Source organism: Danio rerio, chromosome 1, assembly GCF_049306965.1.
Source record: "Danio rerio strain Tuebingen ecotype United States chromosome 1, GRCz12tu, whole genome shotgun sequence".
Classification (NCBI taxonomy): Eukaryota; Metazoa; Chordata; class Actinopteri; order Cypriniformes; family Danionidae; genus Danio; species Danio rerio.
Window position 1 is genome coordinate 45,067,379 of NC_133176.1, and position 6,420 is coordinate 45,073,798.

The 6,420-nt window shown below is 33.7% G+C and overlaps 1 protein-coding gene across 4 annotated transcripts in view; it reads right to left on the reverse strand.

Moving 5' to 3' along the window:
• Positions 1-6,178, reverse strand: part of rnf24 (ring finger protein 24) — a 70,082-nt gene extending 63,904 nt beyond the window's left edge. For 2 of the 4 annotated variants that reach the window (XM_073943578.1, XM_073943579.1), the window contains exon 1: positions 5,942-6,094. The gene's annotated coding sequence lies outside the window, so the exon portion shown is untranslated. Of the gene's footprint in view, positions 1-5,941 lie in introns of all 4 variants that reach the window. The other 2 variants (XM_073943587.1, XM_073943582.1) reach the window with 2 other exon arrangements.
• Between the last annotated feature and the right edge of the window lie 242 nt (positions 6,179-6,420).

Genomic DNA, 6,420 nt, shown 5'->3' on the forward strand with positions numbered 1-6,420 from the left:
TAAAAAACAGAAAAGTCTATTCATAAAGCATTAAACTTGTTTTTAATGTGTGAAATCTCCCAGAACAAAAGTTTTACCAAAATTACGTGAATCCACTAAATCATCTTTTTTGTTCAGATTGTCTACAGTTGATATCAGAATTATTAGCCCCCCTTTGAATTCTTTTTTTCTTTTTTAAATATTTCCCAAATGCTGTTTAACAGAGCAAGGAAATTTACACAGTATGTCTGATAATATTATTTCTTCTGGAGAAAGTCTTATTTGTTTTATTTCAGCTAGAATAAAAGCATTTTTAATTAAAAAAAAAACATTTTAAGGTCAAAATTATTAGCCTACTTTAAGCTATATTTGCTATATTTGGTTCGATAGTCTACAGAACAAACCATCGTTATACAATAAGTTGTCTGATTACCCTACCCTAAAGCCTTTAAATGTCACTGAAAAAGATCTAGTAAAATATAATTTACTGTCATCACGGCAAAGATAAACTAAATCACTTATTAGAGATGAGTTATTAAAACTATTGTGTTTAGAAATGTGTTGAAAAAAAAATCTTCTCACCATTAAACAGAAATTGGTGAAAAAATAAACAGGGGGGCTAATAATTCTGACTTAGGCTGTGAGTTCTTCGCACATTACAGGGAACTTCTGTCATCTGTCATTCAACTTTTGTCATCATTTATTCATTCATGTTTGAAAAAAACTCTCTCTTCCTTGAAGGCTCTCTAAAAAAATATTGACATTAGAATTAATAATTATGGTTACCAAACAGTTTCGGATCCCCTTTAACGTCCATAGTACCGTAATTTTGAATGCTATGAAAGCCAATGGACATCAACAATTGTTTGGTTTCCTATTTTTATAAAAAAAAAAGGTTTAATGCTTAGCAGTTGTAACAAACCTGAGAGTAATCAAATGATGACAAAATTTTCAGTTTTGGTTGAACTTTCCATTTAATGTCTATGTTTTTGGATAGAAATCAACCCCACTAACCTTTATTGTTCAAAATAAAGTTAAATTGGGTGGGAAAATGCTTGAATGTGCACTAAGCAGTTGAACACATGGAAATAACTGCTGAGCCTTAAACACCATTTCCTTGTTCTCATGTAAATCCTGGGAAAGTATAATACTGTGAAAAAACAGACCAATCAGAACAAAGCTCTGACTCTGATGATTCAAACAGGATGATTAATATGCACCCCATCAGGCAGTGTTTGACTGGCCATGTTTCCTACAATTATTATATTTCTTGCCTTATTTTAAAGTTTATCTAAGGTCCTTTTTACACTGTCAGGTCTTGCTGCGCAATTCCAATTTGTTGCGTCTATCAGATTTTTATTTATTTATTTATTTTGCATGTCAGTTTACACGTTCTTTTATTTGTCACCTATATCCGATTCATGTGTTTACACTTACCATACAATTTATGACGTCGCACATGCGGAAAGGCGGGTTCTAGCATCAGCGTCACACTAGCCACGATGGAAGAAATTGTCTTGCTTTTAGCTCTGCGAAATATGTGAAATTCGTTCCACTTTAAAATGATTTTAAGGCGAAGGAGGAGGGAAAGGGCTGTCATCACAGCTTACGCCTATGGTTTACATATGGTGTTTTTCACCATTCATCTGGGAGCAAATTGTGGCGACTGACGACTTTCCTCCTCCATGTTTTCTCTGTTGTTGTTGTTGGTTACCGCGTCAGCTTCTCCACACACACTCTTTCCTCTACATCATTAAACCAGGAGAAGTACCACATTGTCGCAATTTTAATGACGTACAAATCGAAACCCCTCTCAATCTGATCTGCCTGTTTACATGATAGTCGCATTGTCACATATACGATTTATATCTGATTTATTTCCACATATAAAGGAGGCCTGAAACCGATCTGAATATCCAAATGCATGCGTTTTTTCATGTTTACACGGTCATAGAACAGATCCGATCTGTGTCACATACACTCAAAACAATATTTGTTTTTTCTTGTTCAAACTTATTTAAAATGAGCTGAAACAACACAATTCTTGAGATTTCATTGGGACAACTTATTTTTTTTATGTTCAATCCACATAACTTTGTTAAAAGTTTTAAATTAACTTAATCGATTTGTGTTGGGATGACAGGAATAAATTGTGTGGAACCGTGCATTTTTTTGCAGTGTACGAGCAAAATGTCTTGGTCACATTTAACTGGCAGTATAAACAAGGCCTAAGTTTGTATTATACTTAATAGATGATACTCACAGAGAGTCTCTTTGTGTTCACAGCACTACAGACAACAAAATATAGGATATAAAGATTTCAAATTTAACCCCCAAAAGTAGTTTTTGCTAGTTGAACATGCATATTGGGAATCATTCCATGTATGTTTGTAATGAGGCAACAGACACGTTTGAACTGCTTAATATGAGTGTTTATACAGCAGTTCTGTCTGATTCTAGAATCTGGTTGACTGATAGCTTTCCGATATTCTGCATATTACAGCACTCGTCCAGTCTCTTCACCCTTGTGTATTCCTCCACCCACATACAGCAACAAGCACTCAACAGTTTGACAAATACTGCAGCTGTTGGACAATTTAATGTACTTTTGAGCCTTTTTAGTCGAGAATGCAATTTTTTAGGTTGCAACTATGCAGTTTATTTATAAGGATAAGTGCCTATTTTAAATAGTTATCATTTTTGAGAGCCAGTGCATTGGCGGCAGAGTCCGCATAATAAGCCCTTAGAACCACAGCGTAATTTCTGACTATAGCTAATCAAATCATTATTAAACTGGTAAGTGACTTTCCAAGTCGATTTCTCTCTTTTGTGTGTTGTAGTGCTGTATTTATGCCATAGTAATTTACTTGTGTTGAGTGTGAGTTGGGACTCGCATGTTAGGAATGTTTGCATTTTGTTTTGGCCACTCTTAGTATAACCAAGGAGTGACTCTCTTTGAGTTACTTTTTGGTTGGCCATCTGTTTCTAATGAGTCTCCTGTTTTCACTACTGCAGACTAGTCCAGTGAAAAAAGATAGAAGAAATGCCTTCATGTGTTTTATATTAAATTATGCCTTCATTTTTAACTTTAAATACAACTCTCTGTCTACTTCTACTGTAGAGTATCGTTTGAAGGAAGTAAAGTCTAAGGTTGTGGGCTCATGAAACCATTTCTGGAGAATCTTTGCACCTACCCAAGTTACATGCCTTCTATGTAGATATCAGAGAACAATCTAACATATTATATCAATGCATGCTATGGCACTTTTAAAATATTATAAAGGTTTTACCCTATTTTGAAATGCTTTAATATCCACAAAGCTTACCTGTAGTCATAGTATTTTAATATTTAAAATTTTCAGTGATTTAAATGTAAACGTCTCAATGCGGTCTAGTTTGTCTGAGTGTTTGTTTTGAACATGATCTTCGTCTCTCAGCCGAGTTCTGAATGTCTGGGGTGAATGTATGCTGACTAACCCAGCTGATGGACTGTTTACAGTATCATTTTACAGCATGATTTAGAGGCATGGGGTGAGAACAGCGTGAACCTGTTAGCTCTGACGCTAATAATCATGCAGCACGTCTGCGTTACCCTTTTCATTTTCTTTTGCTGTTTTTGATGAAGGATAACAATAGCTTTTTTGAAGCACTTATGTTGCTGTTTCAGATGATTATTCACTGATACACATGAGTATATGTTTAGTATCAGTGGTTTATCTGGAGAGAGTGACCTGTCGATGGTGTGAAAGTGTTTTCTGATGCCTGTTCTGTTGCTGTGAGAAATCTGGAAGGGAATCTCATCTACTGTTACAGCACTACTGATTTGTGCTGTCAACTGTCATGTTGCCATTTTGAAGATCATTCTCATTGCTAATAAAATGATGATAAACTGCACAGTATCTTAGGGCAACGTGGTGGCACAGTGGGTATCGTTGTCGCCTCACAGCAAGAAGGCCGCTGGTTCGAGCCTCAGCTAGGTCAGTTGGCATTTCTGTGTGGAGTTTGCATGTTCTCCCTATGTTTTTGTGGGTTTCCTCTGGGTGCTCTGTGGTTTCCACCACAGTCTAAAGACATGCACTATAGGTGAATTGGGTAAGCTAAATTGTCTGTTGTGGATGTGTATGAATAAGTGTATGGGTGTTTCCTAGTGATGGGTTGCAGCTGAGAGGGAATCTTCTGCGTAAAATGTGCTGGATAGGTTGGCGGTTCATTCCGCTGTGGCAACCCCTGATTAACAAGGGACTAAGCCGAAACAATGAATAAATGAATATTTTACTGTAGCAGACCCTAATAAGGTGCCATGAAACTACTTCGATATTTTGATATTGTCTCTCATCTACAAAACACTGGACATTTTTTTGCCACAATTCAGTTATTTATAGCCTTTAATAACATTCTGTAATAATAAATTATTTATTATACAGGCAAGCGTGACAACTCCACCTACTGCAGTGTGGGGGTGTTGGAGTGTTCATAAACAGTCTACCAAAAATTTGTTTAACTACGTATTGCCCTCAAACGATAAAATTTTTTTTTTTTTTAAAAATAAAAAAAAACATAATTTGAAGTACACAGGAGCCTTAAGGTACAATGGCTGTCATGGTGCGTACCTTTGCAAAAGGTGTGCCCGTGTACATTGGGTAATTATAAAGGGTACGCAATGTACAAAGTACAATGGTACATTTTAGACAGTTTTAAAAAGGTAACAATTAGTAACATCTTTTTATCAGTTAATCAGCAAAAAAAATAGAAAAAAGTATAAGTATAAATATGACTATATATACAGTTGAAGTCAGAATTATTAGCCCCCCTTTGAATTTTTTTTTTTTTCTTATTTAAATATTTCCCAAATGATGTTTAACAGAACAAGGAAACTTTCACAGTATGTCTGTTAATATATATATATATATATATATATATATATATATATATATATATATATATATATATATATATATATATATATATATATATATATATATATATTATATATTTTTATTTTTATTTTATTTATTTTTTCTCGAGAAAGTAACAATTTTAAAAACCATTTTAAGGTCAAAATTATTAGCCTCTTTAAGCATTTTTTTTTCGATGGCCTACAGAGCAAACTATTGTTATACAATTACTTGCCTAATTACCCTATCCTGCCTAGTTGACCTAATTACATTGTTAAGTCTTTAAATGTCACTTTAAGCTATATAGAAGTGTCTTGAAAAATATCTAGTCAAATATTATTGACTGTCATCATGGAAAAGATAAAATAAATCAGTTATTAGAAATGAGTTATTAAAACTATTATGCTTAGAAATGTGTTGAAAAAATCTGCTCTACGTTAACCAGAAATTGGGGAAAAAATAAACAGGGGGGCTAATAATTCAAGGGGGCTAATAATTCTGACTTTAACTGACCATGGAATATAGTGTTTACAGTGTACAGTTGAAGTTCTTGATTTGATTCTGATTGGCTGAAATGTGTGCTGATGGAAAAAATATATTAATACTGATAATTTTTGCCAACACAACAATTTATGTGAAGAAACACAATTTGTTTGTTTATATAAAATATTTTCCTGTAAAAATTATATCATTTAAATGACTGATTTTTATATGAAATTCTGAACTTTTTTTAGTTTATGATTTTTATAAATTCAGAATTTTTTTTAATTTAACATCTAAAATTAAGAAATGATGTGTCTGGGACAAGAGTAAAACTAATGTATTCATACTGTAAACTATATTTTTATACCAAATATGACAAAATGGTAAAAGTTTGACTTGATCTTACAAAGAAATTCCACATTAAAAAAAAAAAACCTTTATCAAGTTGAAATCAAGTTAATATAATTCAACTAAAAAAACAAAACAGTTTTACTGAACCAAAAGCTTTATATATACAATCTAGACATGATCTCTAATATTAAACCACAAAACAATGCTTATGAAAACTCTGATCAAACCCTTACCAGATTCCTGATGTGCAGAGAGTCTTTGAACTCACTCCTAAGGTAACTCCTCTCCGGATCTGAGGAAAGACCTGAGATGAGGATGGAGATGAATTGTTTGAGTCCATCACCGTCACTGCAGGCTTCCTTCCTCTGATTCAGAGAGGAGGATATGAGCTATGCTATAACAGACACACCCAAAGAGAGACGGGACGGAAGGACAGACGCCGCTGTCAGCTCAGCCATAACACCAATGCCTAAGAATAGCAGTGCAATACACCCAGTGTGCTGTGTGCAGAGAAAGTATTATTTACCATTATAATTAACCCTATTTTTTACCAAATGTATACCCATTAGGACTTTTTACCTATAAAGAAATTTTATGCTACTACATGGGTTCATTTTTTTAAAAAGCTTTTAACAAGTAACTGGTATATTTAGAACCTTGCCCTGTTATTATTTATTCTTTTATCTGCTTTTATTTGTTAGATATACTTCTA